The sequence below is a fragment of the Miscanthus floridulus genome, chromosome 12 (genome assembly GCF_019320115.1).
Source record: "Miscanthus floridulus cultivar M001 chromosome 12, ASM1932011v1, whole genome shotgun sequence".
Lineage (NCBI taxonomy): Eukaryota > Viridiplantae > Streptophyta > Magnoliopsida > Poales > Poaceae > Miscanthus > Miscanthus floridulus.
Window position 1 is genome coordinate 6,217,805 of NC_089591.1, and position 7,521 is coordinate 6,225,325.

A 7,521-nucleotide genomic window follows, 5' to 3' on the forward strand; every position below is an offset into this window, starting at 1 on the left:
TCTTTATGTTTCAAAAGTAGATCGGTTGTTGTACATGGGATGCGCGTGGGAAGCGGCTGGCAGTGGGGGCGACGTGAGCGACGTCCAGAGCAGCGCGGGCGACGTATGGGGCGGCGCAGGCCCACTGCTGATGTGCTCGCTCGCGAGCCCGACGCGCTAAGTGCTCGCTCGCATCCTGTGCGGGTACCATCGCGGCGCTAGGAAAAGTCCGTTTCACGATTGTTTATAATTTGCATGTTTTGTAACGCACGTATAACGTGTTTCCATTTTTATAAAGTGATTCCCTATGGCATAGGATAGTCACAATAATGTGATGATCTTACCTTGCATTATCATACTCTACCAACATGTGCTGTGCCACCACACCGAATAAAATTTCGTGACATAAATAAATAAATTCCAGGTTAGATTTTCCGGCAAAGAAAGAACGAGAAGTTGAGGCCAAAAAAGAACGAGAAGTTTATTTATTTGTTGACCCCATCGTCGCTTTTTTATTCCCACGAGTGCAATGTAGACGGACCCATGAGCTTTCTGTTTTGCCGGCCCATGGGCCGATTTCAGCAAGACACCCACATGGGCAGATGCGAAGACTGCAGAACAATGTATTTTTGTATTTTGCATCAAACATTGTTCAAACGATTTTGCACTCGTGGGAATACTTGGTATAGGTCAAACGATTTTCATCAAACATTGTTCTTTTTTACCAAGTATCCGTTCATTTTCATCGTTGCGGCCATATCCAATTCTTGGTATAGGTCAAGAATGGAGCACTCATGCTACAGTCCCTGAAAACGGCTACGTATGTATTTTTGTATTTTGCTGCGGTGCACATCACATGTAAATTAAATAAACACTTGGAATGGCGAAATATAATTAATTGCATCGATCACATGGCAGATCATGCATATATTCCCTTTTCTAAAAAAATAAAAAAAAATCATGCATGTCAACGAACTGTTGATAGAGAGTGATAGATGACGAACGAAAGTGAAAACGATAAGATCTCACTTTTTGTTTCTCTCTGCTTATATATATCTCGTGGAGTCATGCATGGTGATAGCAATACATATTCATCAATTTCTCTTCTTCATGAATCTTTTCCTTGGCATATATAGTTAGGAGTGTATATGTTTACAACTTGAACTAAATGCAACAATATTTTTTTGGATAAAAGTGTGCAATTAATGTAGGCGTACTCGTGGCTGTGTGCAATTGTAGACACAGGCACGGCATGTACACACACACACACACACACACACACACACACACACATCCCGTGCTCATCACTATTGATCTGTGCAGCCACACTGCATTGGTGATTTGGTGTAGCTAGCTTAGCTAGGAAGATAAGGCTGTGCATGCACTGCAGCCACATGGGCATGCAGATGAGCTGGACAAGGATAGAAACTGGAAACCCGGCCTTGCCATACAAAGTTGGATCGAAGTAGCATTCATTCATTCATTTTCATTTGCACTACTTGCTGGAGCAGACAAGCCATTTGAGCTTGACCTTTTTGCTTGTTGCTGCTTGTGTGGTGTGGGGAAGAGATGCTTGTATGGGTGTCATGTACTCATGTAGAGAATGAGTTATTTCTTCTGCGTGCATGTACAATGGTATCTGCAAGGTTAATTGGACATGGTCATTGCACGTGAACGAAGCTGATGGATGATGGTGGATGGCATCGATTGGTTCACTGCAGCCGTTCTTGGATCCGGCTCCCGGCAACAATACCGATTACCCATCGTTGGATTGAAATCCAACAATAAAAGTCAGTTTAGATATAGAGTTATTACAGTTTGTGGGGTAGTGGTGTGTACACGAAGAATTGGATCCCTAAAAAGGACATGGACAGTGGTCAGTGGGAGATGGGATGCACGGCAAAACAGCTCCTTGACTTTTTTTTTTTACTGTGGTCAATAGCATCCATCATTCTTCATCATGGATAAACGTTCTTGGTCATCTTGCTTGTGGACATGCATACATATATAGCATCGTCTTTGCTTCCAAAACGGTCCTCTTCCTTTCGCTAGCTGTGCTTGCTTGCTATCTACATTCTGCGTTGTGGCTTCACCTCTAAGGTAAATAAAAAAAGTTCACTGCTTTGCATGCATCCTCCTTGTGTGGTATAGTATATGCAATAATTGATCATGTCATGTCGCCTCCAAATTTTACTTGCCAGTAGGCTTATATATATCTGTAACAAGGAGTTTTCCTAATACCTATCCAGCTATCCTAGCCAACACCAGCAGGCAGGCAGGCACATGCCTTGTGTTACAGTCCTGCTGATTGACTGGTTACAGCATTAGCTCATGTTAGTCACTGCCTGCATGGTGCTTACGTCGTCCTTAGATCCACAAAAGGGAAAAGGGAAAAGAGAAAAGGACCGATCAATGCAACAATCTGCCATGGTAAATGTCAACTCATGGGGCCCGGGGACCGGACGAAATAAAGTCAAAAGGTTTACATAAAGCTGACATGACCTGCAATTTATCAGCAGGAACATGTACAGTCGGCCGGGCACGCGGCACGTCACCAGCAACACCGAACGGCTGCTCGATCATGCATGGAGAATTGGAGATGGAGGACCGGCAGGCACCGACCAAGTAGTAGATGCTAGCTACAGGGAAAGGCAGTTGCATGCATGCAATTGCAAGAGATGGAGGAGCTACCTAAAAGCTAGCTAGCTGAGGAACAACCAACAATCTGCGCCGCGACGATCGCCGGGCTGATTGAACGTCCGCTGCCTGCATTTCATTTCATGCGTAATGCAGTTGTTGCGGTTACACCGGTAGTTTCACTGTTTCAGCACAAAGAGGTTCGATCTACGACAGATGGTAGATTGGAGTGTGTAATAAGTTCAGTGCCGATATTAGGTTTAGTCCCACATCGGTAATTGATCATGGGAGCACAACATATAAGGCGGGGGCGCTCATCTATTAGACTAGTCTTTTGGGTTTAGTTAGACCCAAGGCCTGAGTATGTTCTGGTCTCCGGTGGACCTGGGCCCGAGGGTGCCGTCTCGCGGGTATAGCAAGCTGGGCTGGATTCCGCTGCGCACTCTAACACTAGACCTATCCCTTTCAAGCTAATTCGTAAACTCAAATGCCCTTGAGACAGTAAAATTTTTCTAAGGTGAGCAATCCACGAACAAGCAAATCCTGATGTGCATGCTCAAAAGCATTCTAAATGTGGTCGTCTAGTTGTTGTATCATTGTGCTTAGTCTGAGCTTTCTTCTTTTTAATATAATCGACATTTTTTTCTGTCTGATTCATTTAAAAAAACATTCTAAACATTTCGTCTGAAATAATCCTTTTGAGCATGCATGTTTGGGTGTACATGTGACCTCTATTTTGCACGATCTATCGAAGATGCATTTCTCCAACTTTGCAATGCCCTAGCTACCTGCAGTTTCTCTGCTGCTACTTTGCCCACAATTATTCAGACAGCAGTGCCATGCATGTGTGATTGATCATCGTGTCGCCTCCTACATATTTACTCTAGCACAAAAGGGACTTTCTGTTTCATAGCTCGGCAGACACGGCAGCCATATATGGCTAGCTATGAGTGATCTGATGGCTACGGTGTGGATACTGTAGGCCTGTCGTAGCATTATTCTTAGAAAAGTGAAAAGAAAAGCATATTTACCATCTGGCAGGGCCACTGTCAACTCGATTCTAGGGACAAAATACTAGTGAGAGAGAAAAGGTTACCATATACTAGCTTCGAAAAAAGAGGTTGATAGTTGAAATGATGTGATTATATACTCGCTTTCTAGAAAGAATGCAATTACAAAAAATACTGTTTAGTCAAATTCTATATAATATTACTATATACTACCTCGGTCCTGAAAGAAATGCAATTATGGGTTACGTGCCACGGAAAATGGTTCACGTTTGATCAAGTTTTTAATGAATAATATTCACAATTATGTCTTTTAAATTAATTTATTATAAAAATGCATTTCGTAATTAATCTGGTGGTATTTATTTGGTATTATAAACATGAATACTTTTTTATCTATAATTGGTCAAACTTAAGGTGCTAAAACGTGACACTGGGCTAGAATTACATTCTTTTGGTGACGGAGGTAGTATATAATTAGATTCGTTATGAAAAAAATTTCATAGTATACATAAGTTATAAATATATTTGATTCTATTTTCTACATAAATTTAGACAAAAAGGTTTACTATAAAAAATATTTGATGTTATTTTCTATAAAATTTAGGTAGTTTAACTCAGACCGAACCTAAAATATTTTATACTACTTTCTACAAACTTTCTTAAGTTTACTCAAGCTTATACATGTGTATTTGCTATAAAATATATTTTATATAAGCCACATGATATAAGAATTGACCAAATATATATAAAAATACTAATGTTTATGATACTTAATAAATATCAACCAAGGGAAATTATTTTCTACTCTCAAGGAGTAGTTACCACTACGCTAGATTTGGACATCACTGTCGGCCTCATCACTGCCGGATTTGTGACAACCGACAGTGATGTACCTTCACTGCCGGTTATGAGCTTGAAAATAAAAAAATGATTGGGGCTGGGCTAAAACTGACAGTGAAGGACCACATCACCGCCGGTTTGTGGCTTGCACCGGCAGTGTTTTGGCGGCCACTCATCACTGCCGGTTTAAGCCAAGAGCCGACAGTGATTGGGCTCTATCACTGTCGGTTCTAGCCAAGAATCGACGGTGATAAGCCTACAACACAAAAGGCTAGAGCCGTCTTCTCCTTCCTCCTCTCTTCCATCCTGAGAACAGAGACGCGCGTTTGGGCCCTTCCCTCTATTGTTGCGGCTGCTCTTTACCATGAAGCTAGCGTTTGGATGTTGAAGAATCGCTTGATCTTTTTGCTTTAAGGTTAGTAACAAACATCCACTCCTTTGATTTTGTTACTTAATTAGCTTTGTTTTGATGGCTACATTACTTGATTCTCATTCTAGTTCTTTCTCCATTCTAGAGAGCACTTTTCCAATTGGACATTTGGCTCAAATTATGGTGAATCCGTCATAAGAGCTGATGAAATACACAATGAAGATTTAAGAAAGATACAGAAGTACGTCGAAGACAACCCCGAATTAACCATGAAAGAGGTCGCGAACATCTATTATGATGTACAAGGGATGGGAACACCGGCACTAAAGTATGAAATGGGCAATCTTTTGGTTTTCGATGACGAGTATAAAAATTTGACAACATATATGCTCCAGTTGCAAGAATATTACATGGCTCAAGCAACAGAGATGGAGGACTTTGGTTTTGAGGTTATTATCCGTTCGCCGCATGTTTTTCATTATCCTGAAGAAGAGAAGTTCGATGTCGAGTGGGAGTGCTTGTTCCAGCTATACCAAAAACGGTCTCTCGATTCACAAATGTTGACGCTGTGGACTATGTAAGTACCCTACACGCATAATATTATAATTAACTACTCTCTCGAGACACAAATTATTAACTTTTGACCAATTCCCATGATTTTATGTAGGTGTATAGCAAAATTTTGCATACTAAAAAGCAAATGGGATAACATAGGCTTCTTGGACCCTTTACGAGTCAATGAGAAGACATGTTTAGGCCTCCATGGATGTGACGTGGAAGACTTGAAAGAGAGATTGATTGCTGTTTTTGATGAATTCAAGATGAAGAACAAAACCCACATACTTCTAGCCTACAACTGCGAGTATGTGTTCTCGGCTTTTAATTTTATGCTTCTTTTTTCGTTAAGATTATTCGATAATTAGGATTCTATGATTGCAGCAACCATTTTATCTTCATTTGTGTCAATCTTGCTAAAAATCTGATCGAGGTGTGGGACTCGAAGAAAAAACTATTTCATCATCTAGATGCACTGGTGGCAGTGCTGAATTAGTAAGCGATCCTAATAACATATTATTTTCTAATCACATATACCGCTTTCTAATGTTTCTCCTTTTCATGTTGCACAGTGTCCAAAGAAGACATATCGGTGGGACACGGGTCCCATTCAAGGTTGTCGAAATGGAGGGGAAGTACCTAAAACAGCCGGTGGGAAACAATGAATGCGGGTTTTATGTAATGTGGGCAATGCTTCGCTACATCGGCAAAAAATCAGAAGAAGCAGATAAGTTGGTGTGTATAATCTCCATTTTATTTATGTCTGTTAATAATTCAACAAAATGATTTACTAATTCCTCTTTGGATATCATCTTTTTTGAATGATAGCGCAAAAAATATAACCACGAAAGGCTGTTAAACATGGAGATCGTCGCACTGCAATCGAAGCTGGTAAAATTCATCTTAGCCGAGGTATTGGAAAAAGATGGAGTATTTTTCATCACACAATCCGTGAAGTTCAAGGACTAGTATGGCCCAGAGCAGCTCGCTAGATTATTGTAAGAAGTACGAGAAGCATGTTTCATCTTATCGAATAATTTCTTTTTTATTTTGAGGGATCGAGTTCTTGATAAGAACATTTAAACTGTAACCGTAACATTTGTAATGTTTAATATTTATGGGCCTGTCGTCTACATAGCATCTATAAAGCGAAACCCGATTTCACAAAAAAATATAAATTAAAATAAATTATAAAACAATAAAAAATGAACGGGCCATCACTGTCGGTTAGCAACAAACCGGCAGTGTTGTCGTAACCTTCACTACCGGTTAGAAACAAACCGACAGTATTGGCCAACATGGCACTACCGGCTTGATCCACAAACAAGCAGCGTTAGCTTATCCCATCACTGTCGGTTCTTTTCACAAACCGGCAGTGCTCGTTATGACAACACTGTCGGTTAAAACACAAACCGACAGTGTTTGATAGAACTAAACTCTACCGAGTGGTCTAATGAACTGACAGTGTTGGTGGACCAGAACTCTGCCGGTTCTGTAAAGAATCGACAGTGAAGTTGAAGAACACTACCGGTTTGTAGGAATCGACAGTGATAGCTAACCCTCATCACTACTGGTATGGTTGTGCTGGTTCAAAATCCGGCAGTGATGGGGTGTTATGAACTGGCAGTGAAGTGCTATTCTGACGTAGTGTACTCCAATATATATATCTTTAGATTTAGGGTGTATATGACTCGACGAAGCATATGTAGACGAAGTATATGATCATACTAGACCATTTAGGGTAGTAAAGTATGCAAGTATACATAGAGTATATTGTTACTTATTTTATATACTACTGTCATAGTATTATAATAACATATTAAAAATATGGGTTTTTTAAAAAAACTCGCATAGTAAGAATTATAGTATCTTAAAATGAGTTGTCGACGACAAAAAGTGACGTCCTGCCATCGGCACACGAAGCAAGCCGAGAGAAACACGTGGAGCATATCTCGCCGTCGACACACGAAGCAAGCCATTGGCAAACCAAACCGGATGGCTGTGACCTAGGGCATGCTAGTCAATTTGACCATGCAATTGACAAGGAAACAAGATTGATCAGTAATATAAGGAGAAATATGCCGGTGTTTTTCCAGACAGTTCCAAATGTGTGGCCAAGTAGCTGATGAG